At 42.8% G+C, this 6,000-nt stretch overlaps 1 pseudogene; it reads left to right on the forward strand.

The window, feature by feature from the left end:
* Window positions 1–174: 174 nt before the first annotated feature.
* On the forward strand, window positions 175–1,155 carry LOC130679954 (olfactory receptor 1361-like; annotated as a pseudogene).
* The last annotated feature ends 4,845 nt before the right edge of the window (window positions 1,156–6,000 follow it).

The following is a 6,000-nucleotide window of genomic DNA, read 5'->3' on the forward strand; positions in this document are numbered from 1 at the left end:
AAACATTGTATGTAATTAAAGTGTATTGATATTTCAATATACGTATACACTGTGATTGCTGTTTGGGTAATCGCTGCAATCAAGCTAATCAGCATATCATTCTTAATTTTGATAACATCAGTAAAAGTTCCCAGTAATAAAAATAGTTTTCCATGTTGCAAATACCAGGTATGTTCTCCTTGGAAGTCCACCCACTGTTGATGTTCTTGTTTCTGGCTTTAGAACTAACTGCCTGACAATGGACAGTTGGACCCAGGTCTCTGAATTCATCCCCCTTGGCCTCCCGGAGTGGACCTTGCAGCAGGTGTCCTTCACTGTCTCTTTCAGCCTGCATGTGATTGGGTGCTTGGGGAATCTGCTGTCCATCCTGGCCATCCTCTTGGACCCTCACATCCACAGTCCCATGTACTTTTTCCTTAGCAACTTGTCTCCTCTTGACATCTGCTTTACCTCCACCACCATCCCCAAGACGGTGGTGAACCACCTGTGTGGACACACTGCCATCTCCTCTGCAGCTTGCCTGGCTCACATGTACTTCTACATTGCCTTTGGGGCAGCCGACAGCCTCCTTCTCTCAGCGATGGCTTATGACTGCTACCTGGCCGTCTGCTGTCTGCTGCACTATGCCACGATCGTGAGCATCCTTTGGTGTGCCTTCCTCGTGGTGGTGCCCTGGATCTCAGCCAACCTCATTGCTATGGTCTGTACCGTCCTGAGGGCCCGCTGATTCTTTTGCACCAACTGGATCCCTCACTTCTTCTGTGACCTCAATGCCTTGATCCAGTTCTCCTGTTCTGACACTCAAGTCAGAGATGCTGGTGTTGGTGCTCGGGGGCTCGGTGGTTCTGATCCCTTCTGTGGACATGTGGCCTCTTACACACCTATTGCCATGGCTGTGTGGAAAGTGCCCTCGGTCCAGGGGAAGTGGAGAGCATTCTCCACCTGTGGCCCTCACCTTTGTGTTATCTCTGTCATCTATGGGCCTATCATTGGGGTCTACTTCAACCCTGCTTCCACACACACCACCCACAGGGACATGGCAGCCACAGTGATGTGCACCATGGTGGCCCCGTGCTGAACCCCTTCATCTACAGCCTGCGGAACCGAGACCTGAAGGGGGCCCTGGGGAGACTTCTCAGTGGGAATCTTTTCTAAGCCTTTTTGAAGATTCTTTTAAGACCCAGTTCCTTTTGAAATGAACTAGTGCATCCCAATGTTAGAACTTAGGTGATTTTTCCTTTTTCTTTTAAAGGTAGAAATAAAATTTTTACTATCCGCATAAGTACTTTATTTTTTATTGAATCTATTTGACATAGCATTATGTAAATTTAAGGTGTACAATGTGTTAATTTGATAGCTTTATATATTGTAATATGATTGCCATTGCAGTGATATTTAGCACTGCTGTCCCATTACATAATTATCCTTTCTTTTTAGTGGTTGAGATAAGTTTTAGTCTCTTAGCAAGTTTGATGATTGTATTACAGTATTGTTGTCCATATTCCTTATACTGTGCATTAGATCTCTATGTCTTATTTACTACTCATTGCAAGTTTTTAACCTTAAACATCAAACTTACTCCCCACCTTCTATTCCGTGGTAACTACCATTCTCACTTAGCATAATATGCTAAATGTCCACCCATGTTGTTACAAATGGCAGGATATCCTCTTTTCTCATGGCTGAATAATATTCATATATATATATATATTTCACACCTTTTAAAAATTAAAGTATCATTGATATGCAATCTTATGAAGATTTCACATGACAACATTGTGGTTTCAGCATTCACCCATATTATCAAGTCCCCCCCATTGCAGTCACTGTCCATCAGTGTAGCAAGAATCTATCGAGTCACTACTTGTCTTCTGTGTGCTGTACTGCCTTCCCAGTGACCTACCTATACGATGAGTGCTGATTACAGTGCCCCTTAATCCCCCTCTCCCTCTCTCCCCACCATCTTTTTTATCCGTTCACTGATGGGCATTTAGGTTGTTTCCCTATGATGGCTATAGTGGATAATGCTGCAATAAGTAGAAGTTCATATAGCTCTTTGAAATCCTGTTTTCATTTCCTTTGGATATATACCCAGAAGTGGAATTGCTGGATTGTATGATGTATCTATTTTTAATTTTTTGAGGAATTCCCACATTGTTTTCCGTAGTGGTTGAACCGACGCAGAAGGTTCCCTTTGCGCCACATCCTCACCAGCACCTGTTGTTGCTTGTCTCCTGATGAGAGCCACTCTAACAGGTATGAGGGGATAGCTTGTTGTGGTTTTGATGTGCATTTCCCTGATGGTTAGTAATGATGAGCATTTTTTCATGTGCCTGTTGGCCGTTTTGATGTCGTCTCTGGAAAAATGTCTATTTGTTTTGCCCAATTTTTAATGGGATTGTTCATTTCTTTTTGTTATTGTTATTAAGCTGTATGAGTTCTTTACATATTTTGGATACTAATCCCTTATCTGGTACATGGTTTGGAAAAATTTCCTCCCATTCTGTAGGTCGTCTTCATTTCGCTGATTGTTTCTTTCGCTGTGCAGAAGGTCTTGAGTTTGGTGTGGTCTCACTCGTTGACTTTTGCTTTTGGTGCTTATGCGCTTGGTACCACATCCAACGATTCATTGCCATTGTTACAGCATCAGGTCTTATGTTAAGTCTCTCCTTCATTTTGAGTTAAGGTTTTGAGTGGTATGAGACAGGGGTCCGATTTCATTGTTCTTCATGGGTTTATCTAGTTTCCCAACACCATGTGTTGAAGAGGATATCTTTTCCCCAGTGGGTGTTTTGACTCCCTTGTCAATATCAGTTGAAATCGAAAACTCTTCAGGATGGTTTTCTTGGTCCATGGACACAACATTAAATAACACATGAAAGGTAGTCCCTTTTTAATTCTTTCCATCCTTCTGATTACACCCTGAGAACATTCTGGCTTGGTGCTACCAGGTCTTTAACACTTTCCACATAGTTTTCCTTTAGAAAATGCGAAGGAGGCTCTCAGGCTTAGAGCCTTGGGTGGCAGAAGTAGCTACTAGAATGTAAGCAACAGTCTTCCATTTTCACGATATTCTCTATTTTGCTCTTATCTTCTGTATCAGTTGGGCTTCTTAAAGGAAAATGGAAACCATGCTCTGGTCAGCACGTTTATCTAGGCCAAGTGGTTTTGGTTTTCTGTTTATGGCTATCTATTCAATTGCAGAAAACAACTTTACAGGCTTAAAAAAACATTCAGGTGGGAAAAGGGAGGCCAACATGGTGGCGTGAGTAGGACAGTGGGAATCTCCTCCCAAAAACATACATATTTTTGAAAATACAACAAATACAACTAATCCTAAAAGAGAGACCAGAAGACACAGGACAACAACCTGACTACATCCACACGTGCGAGAGCCGAGAGCCTGGTGAAAGGAGTAAGATACAAGCCCCGGCCTGGCGGGACCCGAGCACACCTGCCCCCAGCTCCCGGCGGGAGGGACAGGGAGCCCAGGACTGCTAAACATCCAGCCCCAGCCACCCGCCCCAGAGCGCAGACACAGTGCATGCGTGGACGGCTGGAAACTAGGGAAACAGGGCAGCAAGACCTCTGAGCGGGTACAGAAGCTGATGCCCCTGTGACAAAGAAAAGCCAGTGCTTTTTGAAAGTCTTAAAGGGACAGGGACTTAACAGCTAGATGGAAACAACACAGGTCACAGCCCAGTGGCTGGAAATTACAGGGAAAACCGGGTGCACTAACCCCCTGGGAAACATCTCTGAGACCCCTCACGGAGGTAAAGAGACAAACAGCCCCCCCCATCCATTACCCCTCCGGGCGCTGCAAAAACAGAGAAACAGCCTAAGGCAAAACGCCCACAGAAAAGAAAATTCCTACACTTCGGCCTGGCAAGACACAAAGACCCAGCCTACATGCAAGTACCCAACACAAGCCACTAGGGGTCGCAGTTGTCGCAGTAAAGAAAGGCCAGTAGCAAGTGAAAATTTTGATCCCTCCCAGCTGACAGTCAATAGCACCTGTCAACATGAAAAGGCAAAAAAATATGATCCAGACAAGAATAACCCAGACAGCTTCGGCATCTGCTACATCTTCCCCTGAGAAGGAACCTGGGGAGATAGATTTAGCCAGTCTTCCTGAAAAAGAATTCAAAACAAAAGTCATAACCATGCTCATGGACTTGCAGAGAAATATGCAAGAACTAAGGAGGGAGAATTCAGAAATAAAACAAGCTCTGGAAGGACTTCAAAACAGAATGGACGAGATGCAAGAGACCATTAATGGACTAGAAAACAGAGAACAGGAACGCAGAGAAGCTGATGCAGAGAGAGATAAAAGGATCTCCAGGAATGAAAGAATTTTAAGACAGCTGAGTGACCAAACGAAAAGGAACAATATACGAATTATAGGTATTCCAGAAGAAGTAGAGAGAGAAAAAGGGATAGAAAGTGTCTTTGAAGAAATAATTGCTGAAAACTTCCCCAAACTAGGGGAAGAAATAGCCTCTCAGACCACAGAGGTACACAGAACTCCCATGACAAGGGATCCAAGGAGGGCAACACCAACACACATAATAATTAAAATGGCAAAGATCAAAGACAAGGACAAAGTATTACAGGCAGCCAGAGAGAGAAAAAAAAAGGTTACCTACAAAGGAAAACCCATCAGGCTATCATCAGACTTCTCAACAGAAACCCTACAGGCCAGAAGAGAATGGCATGATATACTTAATGCAATGAAACAGAAGGGCCTCGAACCAAGACTACTGTATCCAGCACGAATGTCATTTAAATATGAAGGAGGGATTAAACAATTCCCAGACAAGCAAAAGTTGAGGGAATTTGCCTCCCACAAACCACCTCTTCAGGGCATCCTACAGGGACTGCTCTAGATGGGAGCACTCCTAAAAAGGGCACACAACAAAACACCCAACATATGAAGAAGGGAGGAGGAGGAATAAGAAGGGAGAGAAATAAAGAATCATCAGACCGCGTTTATAATAGCTCAACAAGCGAGTTAAGTTAGACAGTAAGATAGTAAAGAAGCTAACCCTAAACCTTTGGTAACCACAAACTTAAAGCCTGCAATGGCAATAAGTTCATACCTTTCAATAATTACCCTAAATGTAAATGGACTGAATGCACCAATCAAAAGACACAGAGTAATAGAATGGATAAAAAAGCAAGATCCATCCATATGTTGCTTACAAGAGACTCACCTCAAACCCAAAGACATGCACAGACTTAAAGTCAAGGGATGGAAAAAGATATTTCATGCAAACAACAAAGAGAAGAAAGCAGGTGTTGCAATTCTGGTATCAGACAAAACAGACTTCAAAATAAAGAAAGTAACAAAAGACAAAGAAGGACATTACATAATGATAAAGGGCTCAGTCCAACAAGAGGATATAACCATTATAAATAAATATGCACCCAACACAGGAGCACCAACATACCTGAAACAAATATTAACAGAACTAAAGGAGGAAATAGACTGCAATGCATTCATTCTAGGAGACTTCAACACACCACTCACTCCAAAGGACAGATCCACCAGACAGAAAATAAGTAAGGACACAGAGGCACTGAACAACACACTAGGACAGATGGACCTAATAGACATCTACAGAACTCTACATCCAAAAGCAACAGGATACACATTCTTCTCAAGTGCACATGGAACATTCTCCAGAATAGACCACATACTAGGCCACAAAAAGAGCCTCAGTAAATTCCAAAAGATTGAAATCCTACCAACCAACTTTTCAGACCACAAAGGCATAAAACTAGAAATAAACTGTACAAAGAAAGCAAAAAGGCTCACAAACACATGGAGGCTTAGCAACACGCTCCTAAATAATCAATGGATCAATGACCAAATCAAAATGGAGATCCAGCAATATATGGAAACAAACAACAATAACACTAAGCCCCAACTTCTGTGGGACACAGCAAAAGCAGTCTTAAGAGGAAAGTTTATAGCAATCCAAACATATTTAAAAAAGG

Source organism: Manis pentadactyla, chromosome 12 (genome assembly GCF_030020395.1).
Source record: "Manis pentadactyla isolate mManPen7 chromosome 12, mManPen7.hap1, whole genome shotgun sequence".
NCBI lineage: Eukaryota > Metazoa > Chordata > Mammalia > Pholidota > Manidae > Manis > Manis pentadactyla.